The 19,539-nt window shown below is 34.0% G+C and overlaps 1 pseudogene; it reads left to right on the forward strand.

Annotated features, from left to right (window-relative positions):
* Positions 1-11,735: 11,735 nt before the first annotated feature.
* On the forward strand, positions 11,736-17,994 carry LOC111195552 (uncharacterized; annotated as a pseudogene).
* Positions 17,995-19,539: the final 1,545 nt, after the last annotated feature.

Below are 19,539 nucleotides of genomic sequence, written 5' to 3' on the forward strand. Positions count from 1 at the left end.
GTAAAAACATGGTAAAAATATGGTAAAACTATAAAAACATGGTAAAACTATAAAAACATGGTAAAAACATGGTAAAACTATAAAAACATGGTGAAAACATGGTAAAACTATAAAAACATGGTAAAACTATAAAAACATGGTGAAAACATGGTAAAAACATGGTAAAACTATAAAAACATGGTAAAACTATAAAAACATGGTAAAAACATGGTAAAACTATAAAAACATGGTGAAAACATATAAAAATGACATTGTAAAAAATATAAACATGGTAAAAATTTGGTAAAAACATAGTAAACAAAGACAAACTATAAAACATAGAAAACATGGAAAAACTATAAAAAACATGGTAAAACTATAAAAACATGGTAAACATGGTAAAAATATGGTAAAACATCATGAACATGGTAAAACTATAAAAACATGGTAAAACTATAAAAACATGGTAAAAACATGGAAAAACTATAAAAAACATGGTAAAACTATAAAAACATGGTGAAAACATGGTAAAACTATAAAAACATGGTAAAACTATAAAAACATGGTAAAAACATGGTAAAACTATAAAAACATGGTGAAAACATGGTAAAACTATAAAAACATGGTAAAACTATAAAAAAAATGATGAAAACATAAAAATGACATTGTAAAAAATATAAACATGGTAAAAATTTGGTAAAAACATAGTAAACAAAGAAAAACTATAAAACATAGAAAACATGGAAAAACTATAAAAACATGGTAAAACTATAAAAACATGGTAAACCTATGAAAACATGGAAAAACTATAAAAACATGGTAAAAACATGGTAAAACTATAAAAACATGGTAAAAATATGGTAAAACATCATGAACATGGTAAAACTATAAAAACATGGTAAAACTATGAAAACATGGAAAAACTATAAAAACATGGTAAAAACATGGTAAAACTATAAAAACATGGTAAAAATATAGAAACATGGTAAAAACATGGTAAAACTATAAAAACATGGTAAAAACATGGTAAAACTATAAAAACATGGTGAAAACATGGTAAAACTATAAAACATGGTAAAACGATAAAAACATGGTAAAAACATGGTAAAACTATGAAAACATGGTAAAACTATGAAAACATGGTAAAACGATAAAAACATGGTAAAAACATGGTAAAACTATGAAAACATGGTAAAACGATAAAAACATGGTAAAAACATGGTAAAACTATGAAAACATGGTAAAACTATGAAAACATGGTAAAACTATAAAAACATGGTGAAAACATGGTAAAACTATAAAAACATGGTAAAAATATAGAAACATGGTAAAAACATGGTAAAACTATAAAAACATGGTAAAAACATGGTAAAACTATAAAAACATGGTGAAAACATGGTAAAACTATAAAACATGGTAAAACGATAAAAACATGGTAAAAACATGGTAAAACTATAAAAACATGGTAAAAATATGGTAAAACTATAAAAACATGGTAAAACTATAAAAACATGGTGAAAACATGGTAAAACTATAAAACATGGTAAAACGATAAAAACATGGTAAAAACATGGTAAAACTATAAAACATGGTAAAACGATAAAAACATGGTAAAAACATGGTAAAACTATAAAAACATGGTAAAAATATGGTAAAACTATAAAAACATGGTAAAACTATAAAAACATGGTAAAAACATGGTAAAACTATAAAAACATGGTGAAAACATGGTAAAACTATAAAAACATGGTAAAACTATAAAAACATGGTGAAAACATGGTAAAAACATGGTAAAACTATAAAAACATGGTAAAAACATGGTAAAACTATAAAAACATGGTGAAAACATATAAAAATGACATTGTAAAAAATATAAACATGGTAAAAATTTGGTAAAAACATAGTAAACAAAGACAAACTATAAAACATAGAAAACATGGAAAAACTATAAAAAAACATGGTAAAACTATAAAAACATGGTAAACATGGTAAAAATATGGTAAAACATCATGAACATGGTAAAACTATAAAAACATGGTAAAACTATAAAAACATGGTAAAAACATGGAAAAACTATAAAAAACATGGTAAAACTATAAAAACAAGGTAAAACTATAAAAACATGGTAAAACTATAAAAACATGGTAAACATGGTAAAAATATGGTAAAACATCATGAACATGGTAAAACTATAAAAACATGGTAAAACTATAAAAACATGGTAAAAACATGGAAAAACTATAAAAAACATGGTAAAACTATAAAAACAAGGTAAAACTATAAAATCATGGTAAACATGGTAAAAATCTGGTAAAACATCATGAACATGGTAAAACTATAAAAACATGGTAAAAATATGGTAAAACATCATGAACATGGTAAAACTATAAAAACATGGTAAAACTATAAAAACATGGTAAAAATATGGTAAAACATCATGAACATGGTAAAACTATAAAAACATGGTAAAACTATAAAAACATGGTAAAAACACGGTGAAACTATAAAAACATGGTAAAAACATGGTAAAACATGCTGAACATGGTAAAACTTTAAAAACATGGCAAAACTATAAAAACATGATAAGACATGGTAAAGGTATGCTAAAAGCAGGGTAAAACTATAAAAACATGATAAAACTATAAAAACATGGTAAAAATATGATAAAAAAGAAAGTAAACAATGGTAAAACTATAAAGCATGGTAAAACAACAAAAACACGGTAAAACTATAAACCTGGGAAAAAGTAGAAACATGGTAAAAAATTATGTAAAAAACACTAAAAATTGTAAAAACATGGTAAACATGGTAAGAAAAACATGCTGAACATGATAGAAATATGGTACAAATATGGTAAAAACATGAAAAATATGGTAAAACTGTAAAACATGGCAAAACTATAAAAAAATCTAAAATATATATTAAACATGTTAAAAATGTGGTAAAAAAATATGTTAAAACATGGTAAACATAGTAAAACTATAACAACATGGTACAAGTATGGTAAAAACATGGTAAAACTTGGTAAAAGATGGTAAACGTGGTAAAACATTGTAAACATGTTTTTTACCATACATTTACCATTTTCGTACAATTCTTACCACATCTACCATGTTTTTATAGTTTTGCTATGTTTTAAAGTTTTACCCTGATAAACATGGTAAACGTATGGTTAAAACATGATAAATATGGTAACACTGTAAAACATGGCACATCTATAAAACCATGGCAAAAATGGTTAAAAGAACATGGCAAACATGAGAAAACTATAAAAACATGCTAAACGTGGTAAAAATACAAAACATGGTAAAAGAAATATGGTAAAAACATGGTAAACATGGTAAACCTCTAAAATCATAGTATACAAGCTAAAACTATAAAACCATGGTAAACATGTAAACCATGTTTACAATGTTTTACCAGGTTTACCATGTTTTACCATGTTTACCATCTTTTACCACGTTTACCATCTTTTACCATGTTTTACCATATTTTACCATCTTTTACCACGTTTACCATATTTTACCATGTTTTACCATATTTTACCATCTTTTACTATATTTACCATGTTTACCATCTTTAACCATCTTTTACCACGTTTACCATGTTTTACCATCGTTTACCACGTCTACCATGTTTTACCATGTTTACCATGTTTACAATCTTTAACCATCTTTTACCACGTTTACCATGTTTTACCATCTTTTACCAAGTTTACCATCTTTTACCATCTTTTACCACGTTTACCATGTTTACCATGGTTTACCATGGTTTACCATCTTTTACCACGTTTAGCATGTTTTACCATGTTTTACCATCTTTTACCACGTTTACCATGTTTTACTATCTTTTACCATGTTTTACCGTCTTTTACCATGGTTTACCATCTTTTACCACGTTTACCATCTTTTACCATGTTTTACCATGTTTTACCACGTTTACCATGTTTTACCATGTTTTACCATCTTTTAACATGTTTACCATGTTTTACCATATTTTACCATGTTTACCATCTTTTACCACATTTACCATCTTTTACCATCTTTTAACGTTTACCATGTTTTACAATCTTTTACCACGTCTACCATCTTTTAACATTTTTTACCATGTTTTACTATCTTTTACCACGTTTACCATCTTTTACCATCTTTTACCATCTTTTACCACGTTAACCATCTTTTATCATGTTTTACCATCTTTTAACATCTTTTACCACGTTTACCATGTTTACCATGTTTTACCATCTTTTACCACATTTACCATGTTTTACCATATTTGACCATCTTTTACCATGTTTACCATGTTTTACCATATTTTACCATCTTTTATCATCTTTTACCATGTTTACCATGTTTTACCATCTTTTACCACGTTTACCATGTTTTACCATGTTTACCATGTTTTACCACATTTACCATCTTTTACCATCTTTTAACGTGTACCATGTTTTACAATCTTTTACCACGTCTACCATCTTTTAACATTTTTTACCATGTTTTACTATCTTTTACCACGTTTACCATCTTTTACCATCTTTTACCACGTTAACCATCTTTTACCATGTTTTACCATGTTTTACCATCTTTTAACATCTTTTACCACGTTTACCATGTTTACCATCTTTTACCATCTTTTACCACATTTACCATGTTTTACCATGTTTTACCATCTTTTAACATCTTTTACCACGTTTACCATGTTTTACCATATTTTACCATCTTTTACCATCTTTTACCATGTTTACCATCTTTTACCACGTTTACCATGTTTTATCATGTTTTACCATATTTTACCATCTTTTACCATCTTTTACCATCTTTTACCATGTTTTACCATCTTTAACCATCTTTTACCACGTTAACCATCTTTTACCATGTTTTACCATCTTTTAACATCTTTTACCACATTTACCATGTTTACCATGTTTTACCATCTTTTACCACGTTTACCATGATTTACCATATTTTACCATCTTTTACCATGTTTTACCATGTTCACCATCTTTTACCATATTTTACCATCTTTTACCATGTTTACCATGTTTTACCATCTTTTACCATGTTTTACCATGTTTACCATTTTTTTACCATTTTTTACCATCTTTCAACATGTTTACCATGTTCTACAATCTTTTACCATCTTTCAACATGTTTACCATGTTTTACAATCTTTTACCACGTTTACCATGTGTACCATGTTTTACCATCTTTTACCATGTTTATCATGTTTTACCATCTTTTACCATGTTTTACCATGTTTACCATGTTTTACCATTTTTTACCATCTTTCAACATGTTTACCATGTTTTACAATCTTTTACCACGTTTACCATGTGTACCATGTTTTACCATCTTTTACCATGTTTACCATGTTTTACCATCTTTTACCATGTTTTACCATGTTTACCATGTTTTACCATTTTTTACCATCTTTCAACATGTTTACCATGTTTTACAATCTTTTACCATGTTTACCATGTTTTACCATCTTTTACCACGTTTACCATGTTTTACCATGTTTTACCATATTTTACCATATTTTAACCATCTTTTACCATGTTTTACCATGTTTTACCATCTTTTACCATGTTTACCATCTTTTACCATGTTTTACCATGTTTACCATGTTTTACCATCTTTTACCATGTTTACCATGTTTTACCATCTTTTACCATGTTTTACCATGTTTACCATGTTTTACCATCTTTTACCATGTTTTACCATGTTTTACCATGTTTACCATTTTTTACCATCTTTCAACATGTTTACCATGTTTTACAATCTTTCAACATGTTTACCATGTTTTACAATCTTTTACAATCTTTTACCACGTTTACCATGTGTACCATGTTTTACCATCTTTTACCATGTTTACCATGTTTTACCATCTTTTACCATGTTTTACCATGTTTACCATGTTTTACCATTTTTTACCATCTTTCAACGTGTTTACCATGTTTTACAATCTTTTACCACGTTTACCATGTTTACCATGTTTACCATGTTTTACCATCTTTTACCACGTTTACCATGTTTTACCATGTTTTACCATATTTTACCGTATTTTACAATCTTTTACCATGTTTTACCATCTTTTATCATGTTTTACCATGTTTACCATCTTTTACCATGTTTTACCATGTTTACCATGTTTTACCATGTTTACCATGTTTTACTTTGTTTTATCATGTTTTACCATGTTTACCATGTTCACCATCTTTTATCATGTTTTACCATGTTTACCATGTTCACCATCTTTTATCATGTTTTACCATGTTTTACCATCTTTTACCATGTTTACCATGTTTTACCATCTTTTACCATGTTTTACCATGTTTACCATGTTTTACCATTTTTTACCATCTTTCAACGTGTTTACCATGTTTTACAATCTTTTACCACGTTTACCATGTTTACCATGTTTACCATGTTTTACCATCTTTTACCACGTTTACCATGTTTTACCATGTTTTACCATATTTTACCGTATTTTACAATCTTTTACCATGTTTTACCATCTTTTATCATGTTTTACCATGTTTACCATCTTTTACCATGTTTTACCATGTTTACCATGTTTTACCATGTTTACCATGTTTTACTTTGTTTTATCATGTTTTACCATGTTTACCATGTTCACCATCTTTTATCATGTTTTACCATGTTTACCATGTTCACCATCTTTTATCATGTTTTACCATGTTTTACCATCTTTTACCATGTTTACCATGTTTTACCATCTTTTACCATGTTTTACCATGTTTACCATGTTTTACCATTTTTTACCATCTTTCAACGTGTTTACCATGTTTTACAATCTTTTACCACGTTTACCATGTTTACCATGTTTACCATGTTTTACCATCTTTTACCACGTTTACCATGTTTTACCATGTTTTACCATATTTTACCGTATTTTACAATCTTTTACCATGTTTTACCATCTTTTATCATGTTTTACCATGTTTACCATCTTTTACCATGTTTTACCATGTTTACCATGTTTTACCATGTTTACCATGTTTTACTTTGTTTTATCATGTTTTACCATGTTTACCATGTTCACCATCTTTTATCATGTTTTACTTTGTTTTATCATGTTTTACCATGTTTACCATGTTCACCATCTTTTATCATGTTTTACCATGTTTACCATGTTCACCATCTTTTATCATGTTTTACCATGTTTACCATCTTTTACCATGTTTTACCATGTTTTACCATGTTTACCATGTTTTACCATGTTTACCATGTTTTACCATGTTTTACCATCTTTTATCATGTTTTACCATGTTTACCATCTTTTACCATGTTTTACCATGTTTTACCATGTTTACCATGTTTTACCATGTTTACCATGTTTTACCATGTTTTACCATGTTTTACCATGTTTACCATGTTCACCATCTTTTATCATGTTTTACCATGTTTTACCATGTTCACCATCTTTTATCATGTTTTACCATCTTTTACCATCTTTTACCATGTTTTACTATGTTTAGTAGTTTAACAATGTTTACCATGTGTTTTTAGTTTTATCATGTGTTTACAGGTTTACCTTTTTTATCATGTTTTTATCATACGTTTACCATGTTTGTACAATTTTTACCACTTTAAACATGTTTTTTTTTGTTTTGCCATGTTTTACAGTATTACAGTGATAAACATGGTAAACGTATGGTAAATTATTCATTTAAATATAAAAACTTGAATATGAAACTGCCAATGAGCTGATTCACACAGGTAGAGCTGCATGTTGGGAGCAGGTTCTGCACTAGAGCTCGGGTTCTCTGTGACAGAATGAGAAATCTGTGAGAATATTATTAATGCAGGAAGACAGTTGATGTAAATTATAGTATATAAAACAGAAAAGAGTTAATAACATTGTAAAGCATGACTTTTGTTGATCTCTTTGTATGAAATATGATAAAATCACCTGTAAGAATTCTGTTGACAAGAAAACGTACAAACCATAGAAGACAACTGATGTAATAGAAATTTAATATGAAACTGAAAAAAGGGATAAATGACATTTTAAATGATAGGAAAGACATTTAAATGTGAAATGTGATCAGTTGTTAATGTGTTTATATGACATGACAAATATAGAACTGTATAAATGCAATGTTGAATGATATTGAATGCTTATATTTTCTTATTAATGCCTGCAAATCATTATAAACTAGAAAGTAATCAGTTCCTTTAACAGAACACTGGCTCTAGACCCCTCCCCCCAGGCTGAAATGATCTAGAACCACCACTGCACTGTAGAACCACCACTGATCAGGTAGACTATTAGTGAAGCTGTGGTGAACGCTCAGCTAAAAAGAAAGATAACCACTAATATGACAGTGTATATATTGGAGTGAAATTTCTGCCTAATTTTCTGATGAAGATAAAGAGACACGCAGTATATTTCATTACAATAAGCATAAAATACTAACAATATAACTGATAGAGGCATTGTTTGAGATTGTGAGGGAGAGAGACAGACAGTCAGAAAAGGAAATAAAATATCAGCAGTGATTTTGTGTGTGTCTGTGTGAATGTAGAGTTCACAGCACACAGAAGAAAAAAGAGAAAATATAATAATGCCAGCTTCCCGCAGACTTTGATAAGAGAATTCATTCTGGATAACTCTGGCCTCTGTAACTACACACACTCTCACATACACACTCACACACACACCTAACCATAAACAAGAGAACAAAGAGAGAGCGAGAGATTTTTTTTAACACTCTTCAGAACGAAGTTTTCAAAGGTCAAATAAAAATAACAGGCACAAATTAAGAAATGAGGCAGAAAAACATTAAAGAAAACAAAAGAACTGAGAGAAAAATGAAGCTCACAAATAAAACCATGATAAAAACTCCCACACTAAACAGTCCGGGTCAAGTGTTCAGTTCATCACTGTCCTCACAGCTTCAAAGATTCTCATAAACACTGCATATCACTCAAATTCTCCAAGTCTTTAATGATTGAGTAGTGCTTTAAAGTTCACTAGCCTTTTTAGAACTAGTTACAGACTCATTATCACTCTTTTTCCAACTCTGCTTATTCATATTGTCAGTATTGCTATTGCAAAGAAAAAAATGTCATTAATTGGCATTGTGCTATTGTTTCTCATATTAATTTAACTAGGCTGACCAGAAGTCCTCTTTTTTCCGGAAATGTCCTACTTTTGAGACCAAAAAAAATGTCCGGGAATTTCAAAATCGTTTTAAAATTTTGTTTGACTGCCTCAAACATAATACATGTACAGTACATTGTGATTAGACTTGCCACGTCGTTCCATTCCACTCCATTCCAGGTTTCTCTGTATGGCAAATTAGTCACGCCCTTCTCCTCAAATATATATACTTTGCATTGAGTGTGTGTGAAGAAGAAAGCGTGGGCTTGCCAGTGTATACCCAAATGTTTGCATGCGAAAGCACATGTGTGTCTGTCGGTTCTACACCCTTTCTCTGCGTGGTACGTTCAGTGTTGAGCAGCAGACCGGGAGAGCAGGCTTTTGACTGAGGAAACAAGGGACAGACTGAGCAGGAATGTGAGGTAGTAACGTTAGAAAAGTTAGCATAACACAGGGACTTTAAGGTGAGGAGGTTACGTGAGAATGATGAGCAATGGCTGATTAAAATAGCAAACGGCGAATAATGAGAAGTGTTGGATGAGCAGCAATCGTGTATTTTAGGCTACATCATTTTATTTTAGATATTTAGGTTAAAGCTGTGTTGAAAGGCTGCATAGTTTGAGTTTTGTAGCCTCTATGCTGTGGATCAACATGTTTTAAAAAGCACTAAAACAAGTGAAATAACAGATTTTAAATTTGATAAATGATCAGTTAACTTAAAAAGTAAGTGTAAAAAATATAAAAGTAATATTAGCAAAATAAATGCTCACACTGAATAAGAGTAAAACAGTGACAAATGCTTTTAAGACAAAGTTGCGTTGCATGAATTCATAAAGCAGCCCTGTTTGTAGCCTGATACAAATACATGTTATAGTAGTTTAAAGGAGGAAGCACCTTTAACCTAAAGAATAAGAATTGAGCTGTTATATCAGAGAAATTAAGAAAATACATATCAGACATCAGAATTCAATAACCCCACCCTCCCCCCCACAAAAAAAGGTGTCCTCCTTTTTAGAAACCAAAATAAAATCCCAAAATAAAAACTCTGTTACCATTCACATTAAACTATGGTAATATAGTGCTAATCTTCACTGTTAACAAGGAAAATGTTTTAAAAATTTGTGGGTTTTTTTGGTCGCTTGTTTCTCCATCTTACCAGTGATTCTCACCCCCCTCGGTTTGAAGTGTGCATCTGAAAAATCTCTGTTTGAGGGGCTAACAAGCACAATTCCGTCTCTCTGCCTCTCCAGCCTAACAAGAATTGGGACACCCCTACCCATCCCTAGGTGTGCATGCACAAAACAGAGGGGTTAGGGGTAAATAGTATGGCCAAGTGGCAAAATGGGATTGGGCCTGTATCTGTTCACCTGTATCTAATCTTACCTGTTTGCGTAAATACCTGCAAAAATATGCAAGCGTTTAAATTTATCTTATATACCATTCACACCTGGCATTAACATGGTGTCCAATAGTTTAGCACATAATTTGACCCACTAATTTTCCCTTATATATAGTGTAAAAAAATTACTGATGAATAGCAGAGGTGGAAAAAGTACTGAAAATTGTAATTAAGTAAAAGTACCTTTACTTTGCTAAAATTCTAGTCAATAAAAGTAAAAGTACCCAATTAAAATCTACTTGAGTAAAAGTAAAAAAGTACTCAATTTAAAATGTACTTTAAGTAAAAGTTACATAGTTACTTTTAATTTTTTATGTAAAAAAGTACAACAAATCATAAATTAAATAGTTTTTAAATGAACTAATATTCCACATAATATGTCAGTGGTATATATATAACATAAAAAAAAACATAAACCATTTGGCATATGTTTTAATGATCCATTTATTTCTTTACTATTAAAAAGTTATGGTCATATAGGCGACTTTAAACTGTATTTTTATAGATTGACAGCTTTTTTTTTTACTTGCCATTGCTATGCTTTAACTGCTATTTACATGTTTTTTTGTAACATTTTTTAAACATTTTCCCTCATTGCATTGACTAAATAAACTCCCACTCCAACCAATAACAATTCAATTCATTTCCGCACCGCAAGATACTGTGACAGGTCCCATGAGTCCAAACTCTAGTCACATATATGGTGGTGCGTGTCTATAAGAATCGGATTGTGTAACACTCCAGTCATGTATTCTGTGCTCTGCATTCATTCAGATTCTATAAATCTGAGAACAAACTGAAAGGAAGTTCAATGTGGACAGAAATCAAAACAAAACCCAACAGCCCCCAGCTAACATGTATGCTACATGCTAACATGCTAATGTTTTTAGCTACTTTCCTTTAAGTAACTTTTAGGAATTTTGCTTTACGCTAATTAGTGGTATTTACGCTTCCATTCCTTGCTAGCTGCGTTAGCCTGTTCCCCTGCAAAACTAAATAAGAAGCCTCAGAGTCTGGCTCTGAATTCCAGCTAATGGAAGGTACCCATGCAGTCAGTATTAGCACACTGTTATCTATAAACACAAGCAGAATCCAGGCTTCTGCATGATTGGCAATGTTTTCATCTACTTCAAATAAAGGAACTGAAGGAGCCGCTTCTTGGTGGCCACATGTCGTTCCGTCCAAACTCGCCGGTTCTTCAGAGTCTATGCTTCCTCTCGCCAGGAAGATGAATGAGCAGCAGGTTGAAAGGAAGCGTGTTCCAGCGCTCGGGGGAATGACAGCTTTGGCAGCTCTGTGGGAGGCGATCTCCATAAAACTGAACAATTTCTCTGTCAGTGATTTTGAAGGATTCTTCTCACCGCAAACACGTCCCTGAGCTCAGACAGGAGCAAAGCTAATTCTCATCAGATCTGAAGAGAATGAGATGAGCTAACGGTAATGGAGCTGAATGCTAAAGAGAAGCAGTCATTATCACCTCAAACCTGCTGTTAGAAATCCGCTGTGTACGCTGCTGTAGTTAGCACAGTAAAGTGAAGACGATTGCTTTTGGCTAGGCAACTCTCTGCTGATGTGGAGTATCAATCTGTAGTCTAGTCTAATGTGTTTAATTCAGCATCCTAAAGACATTTTTGTTTAATAGTTTATGCTTATATGCTGGAAATTAGATTCTAAAGTGGGTTGTGTTTGTGCAAGTTGTCAGTTAAATTAAGAACTTTAAAAATAGGTCAAGCAGTTTTTGATACAAACAAATATTAACCTAGCAGCTCAATTGTATTGTATTTTGTAAGTAAGTATTTTGCTGCTTTCCAGCTTACAAGTTTCGATTAGTAGATTTCAAGTAGATCTGTCACTGTCACATCTTGGCCCTATTCTGTGTCTCTCCTGTCCAGTGTTTTTTCTGCTCTCTGTTTGTTTCATTTTCTTTCTCCGTGCCTGTGTCATGCCCCATGTGATCCTGTGTGTTTCTCCTGTGTCTCATTCTTAAGCATTTTCACCTGTATTCAATTCAATTGTAGCTCCGCCCCCTCGTTATCGGTGCCCCAGGTGTTTCCTATGTTGGTCCGTGTGTATTTATAGTCCGTGTGTTTCCGTTGTCCGCCTCAGTGTCCTCTCCCTGCACAACTGTGACAGTCAGGTTTTCTAGATGTTCTTTTTCCCGTGTTTTTAATCAACCTTTTTTAAATGTTTAGTAGTGTTGCAGCTACGTCATGTGAGAAACGTTGTAATAACACTGTGATGCAAACCATTATCATGTCACACGTTTTCAGTAAATTTTTGGAACATCATTTCTGTAACGTTACCAGCTAACCTTCCTGGAACCTTTTCAAAATGTTCATCTGAAAGCCCCTTAAGATCATCAGTCCCAATCCTAAGCATACAGAGAGCTAGAGAGCTAGAGGGGCCTACACCCTGGATTTGTGTTCTATGGAGTGGGGACATCTTCCAGGTTCCATCTGGAACTGTTGTGTTTTATTTACCCCAAAGTCATTGGATTAAGACAAGCTTAATGTTTCCAGCACAGCTTCTTCTGGTTGATTTTTTTTTTTTTTTTTTTGCACATAGACGCTTTTGGGAAAACATCTTCCGAACATCTGCTGACCTTGAAAGCATCTCTGTGGTGAAACACTAAGCTCAACTCCACAAGCTTTATATTCTGCAGTCAAACCTTTGTAGAATAATGGGTGCTGTCACTTTCTCATATGTGACTTTACAGGCTATGCATTTATTGTATTCTCTCCTTGTATCTGTAATGCAGGAGAGGAGACAGGATGCCATTGTGAGATAAGTTTCTGCAAATCAGTCTTGACAGAATCCAGGAACTGTCTGGAAGACATTATTTTTTCGGAGAGTGACAAAGCAAAAGCCAAAAAAACAACTAGAACAAAAAACAAGGACTGAAACCTTTTCAAACAGATTAAAGTGCTAATTTTCTAGATCTTTTTCCAGTCAATGCATTTTTTGTAAGATTTTATTAGCCTCTAAACTAGTAAGACTCCAGGTATGCTAACACCTAGGGGTGGGCGATATGGCTCTAAAATAATATCACGATATTTCATGTTATTTTCACGAAAGTGATACGACATGACAAAACACTGAATTAGAAAAAATATTTCGATTTTTATTATTGCATGCAATATGATATGGCTAACTGAGATATTAAAATAATTGTAGCAGATTTGTAACAGAAGTCAATGATTCAGAATGTCATGATACTAGTAATGCACTCCAAATATCTCCATATATCCAGGATTAAAGTTATATAATCTGTCTCTAGTAGATATATAATGGGAAATGAGAACAGCGTGAATTTTTCTTTTGCTAAAAACGGCAAAAAAGTAGTACTCTGTTGCGATAATCCAGGGTGGGTGATATGGCATGATATTTCAGGGTATAATATCGTTCACGGTAGTCAAACTTTTTGGCGATATTATCACGTACGATACGATATTGTAAGGGTTGGCACCCGGTCAAGGCCCCCTCCGGCCACCAGAGGGGGGTCTCGAGCAACACCAGCACCTAATCAAGCTCAACACAATGCACCTGTGTAAGGTCTATTTAAGCTCTGGGATTCAGTCATACAGTGCTGGATCTTTGAACCTTTCAGAGCGAATCTATGCCCATTTTCTGAGCTGTTTTTTAACTTTCCTGTCTGCTAAAGACAAGCCAAGCCTTCTAACTCTCTTTCTCTAGTTTGTTCTCAAGCTTCCTCTTTTCCTTTTCTTTGTCTGAGAGTTTGAGTGGCGTTCCCTCTCTCTCTCACTACTCTTAGAAGCTTCCCCACTTCCATGTTAGAAAGGGGATCACTCCCTAAGTTTCTAAAAGCACCTATAAACTTCATAGTTTAGTTTGGGAAGGTTTTATTTACGTTTACCCCAGTTTATAAGGGGCAGCCAGTCCTCCCCTGGTGTTCTTTTGTTTATTATCCAATGTGCTTTCCCCACGCTCGGCGTGTTTTTTTGTTTGTCAACCCATTCTTAAAATCAACTCCTTTTGAGTTGCTTTTCTCACCAACTTCCCCATTTGTGTTCAATTGTGTTTTATTCTTGAGTTTACCTGCTTTGAGGTCTACTGTCCTGCACTTGGGTCTTTTTACTACCTGGTTCAGAGGGCTCACTTACTAGAGCGAGCCCAACCCCTACAGATATGGTACACCCCTACTAACACCTTACTCTGTTTCGCTTTTTTGAGGTCATTAACACGATTGTTCTACTTTTTCTACATACTTTTTTTCCACTAGCACTATGAGGTTTTTATTGTTGTTCTCAATAAAGACATGGAAGGTCTTTTTTGTTATTATTTTAAGTATATTATATATATTTTTTAATATCTTTGATTCTGATGATGACCAGATAAAATTTTTATGACAGATGGGTCCATGAAAATACAAAGGGTTCACATACTTTCTTTCCTGCCACGGTATATACAGCTGTATATACCAGACATAAAAGAATAGACCAGTGCAAAATTATTATTTTCTCTGATTTTGCTTTAAATAGGTATATGTTTGAGTGAACTTAACGTATCTGTTTTATATTAATAATTCTATATATACCACTGACATCAAGTCTCCCAAATTCCAAATAAGAATATAGTCATTTAGAGCATTTATTTGCAGAAAATAGGAAATGTAAATGTCAAAATAATAATAAAAAAATGCAGTGCTTTCAGACTTCAATGCCAAGAATGAAAGTTCATGTTCATTTAGAAACAACAATAATTTAGAAAAAAAACAATAAACAAATCAGTGTTCCACATTTCCTCTATTTGCCTGTATATAATTTGGTAAAATCTAAGAAACTCATAATTTTTAAGTGGTCTCTTATTTTTCCACAATTCCTCTTATTTTTCCAGAATTTGAACATTAATAAATCGCTACGGAATACGAATTTTAAACCAGGCAAAAGTTTATCAAATGCAGTTCATGTTGCCAATGTGTTCATTAGTATTTACAAATGTGATAGCAACTTTTTAGTTTCTTAAAATGTGAAAAATAACAGTTATTAATCATTAGTTAATAAAAGTTATTATAAAGTGTTATCCAAAAGGTGATTAAGACAAAACTTAAACTACAATGCAAGACTGTAATAACTGCATCTTATTAAATATGAACAAGAAACGGAACAGAGTGACTTCTGCAGGCAAGGTGAGGGATCCTCAGGTGTGATAATAACTATAAATATGTGCTACATCATGATCATTTAATGAAAAAGCAAACTTTTCTTCAGTTTCTTCACTGCAAACATTTTTTTTTTTTTTTCAGATTTTCTGATCGTGGTTCTCCTTATTCTACACACTTCTGAGTGCTATCTGTTCTTGGTATGCTTAGTCTGAATCTTAGAATGCATTTTGAACTGTTGTTGGATTGAGTTTTGTATTTTCTGTTTCAAACACTTGCCTGCTTGTGATTTTGTGATCTCTAAGAAACCTGGTTACAACAGCATAGTGGATAACATCACTGCCTCCCATATAGCAAACTTGCATTTTCTTTCTTTACCTGGGCGCACAGTGTAAAACAGACTCAGTGAAATAGGTTAATAAAACAGTTAGTTGTCTCTAACATTTTCAGCAGCGATGGCAGCACGAGCGCCGACACCCGAGCCCAAATCACTGCAGCATGGAATAGGTGGCGCCAGGTGACTGGAGTGCTTTGTGACCGTCGTATGCGCAACCGCTTCAAAGCCAAGGTATACAAAACCATCGTACGTCCAGTGGCATTGTATGGAAATGAATGCTGGCCAGCAACAGCGAAACAAGAACAAGCCATGCATGCCATGGAAATGCGGATGCTACGATAGACCCTGGGCATCTCCCGCCTTGATCATGTCAGAAATAAAGACATACAGGAAAAAAGAGAGTCACATCTATCACAGCCAAGATGCGGGAGGCTCGACTACGATGGTATGGACATGTGGTACGTAGCGATGAAAACTCTGTGGCGAAATCAGCAATGCAGTTGAGCCCCCAAGGACGCCGACCACGCGGACGACCAAAACTGCGCTGGATGGACAAAATAAAAGCAGACGTGAAGATCATCAGCGCCACGGCAGAAGACGTGCAAAATTGGCTGTGGGTGCAGTGTTAATTTCGTTGACGAAAATTTTCCGTCATAGTTTTCGTCAATGAAGCTTTTTTCCAAGGCGAAAACGAGACAGTAGTACTTACCATACACTTGTTGTCACAATTTGATTTATGACCCCTGATTGAATCTTTTAGTACACAGTTGAGTTAAACACACCATCAGCTCATGAAATAACATCAGCATTAAAACGCTGATCTCTGCATGGAGATCTGTGTGACTGAAAGGTTTGTGGTGTTTTTACCGGAGTCGCTCCGCATGGTTTTTACACGTTGTCTTGTTTTTTCGCGACGTCAAATGAGAAATATTTCGCATCTCCTCTCTCTCCTTGCTGCTGACACTGTCAAGTTAACTCTGAGTTGAGCCATGTAAGTAACGATAGATCACAGGCGAGTCTTTTCTCACGGGTTTGTATCTGAGCGCACCGCGCTGCTTCATTAGAGGTGGGTACTGATTGGTGGCTACCCCGCTTGTCCCACCTCTCCACCTTCGCTTAAGTAGTAGTGATTAGATATCTTACTAACTGGTCCCTACCTTTCAAAAAACTAAATCAGTTCTGATTGGATGTCGTCCCTGCCAAACATTTTCGTAACGTTTTTATTTGTTGATGAAAATGTCAGTTAATTTCGTCTTGTTTTTATTTTTTATGCTGTTTTTATTTAGTCATCGTCTCGAGTAGTACTTACCATACACTTGTTGTCACAATTTGATTTATGACCCCTGATTGATGGCTTGATTTATGATCTTTTGATTTATGGTTTACTTTATGGCATGCTGACTGACAAGGCTTGGGACATGTCTGATTGACAGGCTGACATGTTTATTACCCCACCAGCAACCCCCCTCACCAGACGACCCCCGTCCACATTCACCCACTCCTAAGAACACCTGGCTTGTTACAGCGCGTTGGTGTGACAGTGGGTGGGGTTCTTGTTTGGGGGGCGGTGACATCAGTATATGTAGTATTTAAGCATTTTCTTTACCAAGTTAAGTGTGTTTTAACTACAGAAAATAAATCATGTCTTCTACATTCACTCCAGCCTTTAGAGAACATAGCTCTGATAACTTTATGTGTTTTGCGCCAAGAAAGAGAATCTACAACCAAGCGTTTACTATCGACTCTCAAAAACAGTATAAGAGTGTTAAAATTAACCTCTACAATTCTCAGGCCTATGACGTTTGTGGGGAGGTGCATACAGAACAACCGCCTTCTTCTGAAAACCTGTTAAAAGGAAATCATTCTACACTTCGGGTATTTGGCGACAAGACAGCCCTTAACACTCAAGGTGAAATGTATAAGAAGTTTTCTCCAGCAGACACTGCCAAAACTGACGGTGGCATCGCGGTCTACAACCACGAAGAGACGCCGATGTGTGACACGAGGTCTGTGGACCATCACTGGTCATGATGTTAACACAGACGATCCAATGGTCTACGACGACGAGCGGTCGATGCCATTTACAACAATATCGGACAACAGCTGGTTGGATCGGCTTTGTGAGGATTTTGGGGGTATGAATTTGACATACCTACCACCAAACTATTATTTGCCAGAGCTGCCAGTGGAGTCTAGATACCAGACATTGCCAGCCGGCATTGAAGATGACGAAACATTGGTTGAAGCTCCTGAAGTCAAAACTGTACCTACAAAACCGGACGACGTGGATGGTCAAGTATGCGCCACGGGTTTAAAGCTTATAAAGTCTGCTGTCGTAGTGATTCTACAGCACATTATACACAACAAACTCAAGGAAACGTGTCTTGGATGTGAAGTTTGTCAGACATTGTGCTGAAATATCGCGTAAAGTTTGAAATGACAAATTTGTTGTATAAATGTATTGAGGACAGCGATGTTGATTTAACACATTTCAGTAGTGCACATGTTGTTAATGCTAAACGTTTGCAAAATTTTAAGAAACAGATGGGTATTGTGAAATCAGTATCAGATGACTGGTACAATTTGATACAAATATGTATAGAAAATAATGAGCCATTCCATGTGACAATCGGGCTGGATTTGGTGGGGTTTTTAGATGCGGTTTGGCTATACTAAACCCCTTCTTAAAAAACGGTATAGCCATTCTGAATAAATTTCTAAAAACCCCACCAAATCCAGCCCCATACATTGCAGGGCTCCCGGCATACCCCAGCATGCCCCCGCCGGCTTGATTTTGGTAGTAAGATACATAGCGCTCAGGGTCCATGGCGTGTATGTTAAAAGATTCCATTTAAAATACTATTGCTCGTTTTACAGGCCTAAAGTGTAGTTTCACAACCACTTTACCGTAGGAAAAATCAATATACTGGTTCTGATCAGTTTTAACCTCAATAGCTATATCATTAATGTGTGTCTTAGTTGTTGACACGTAGGGTGGCTTGTTGTATCTAATAGTGACAATGTCGTGATGGTTCCCTGTTATATGTACACATCTTAACAGGGGTACAAAACAGTCTCCAACTGATTGGTAATCAATGATGTCTGATGATGTCTGTGTAAACAAACAATGAGTAGAAACCCCCATAGATGTCTGCAGGGTGTGGTGCATACTGTCTCTGCACAACATCCAGATCATTTCCTTTAACACCACATTCTAGAATCACCCCTGGTTTAAAACCTAATATGATAGCAAGTTTCCCATAAAATGTCACCCCCACAGCGGATTGTGTCTAATAAAAACCCTGTGTCTTATTTGGTCATAACCAAGAGCTGTTGATAGTTCGACTAAGTGTGTATTAATCTCACCAATCAGGGTCGGTATGTTGTTATAATACCCGGTAGGCAGCGTTATTTGGTTGTTTTTTCCAGATTTTTTATCAAACACGACAAACGTAGCATCTGCATCACCAAAGGTGTTCCATGTTCGTGGGTATTGAATCTCTATAATACCCACTTCCCAGTCACCTTTTAAATCTAACGGCTTGCTTAGTTTGGTTCTATAGTTAGAAATTTGAT

The sequence above is a fragment of the Astyanax mexicanus genome, chromosome 3 (assembly GCF_023375975.1).
Source record: "Astyanax mexicanus isolate ESR-SI-001 chromosome 3, AstMex3_surface, whole genome shotgun sequence".
In the NCBI taxonomy this organism is placed as follows: domain Eukaryota; kingdom Metazoa; phylum Chordata; class Actinopteri; order Characiformes; family Acestrorhamphidae; genus Astyanax; species Astyanax mexicanus.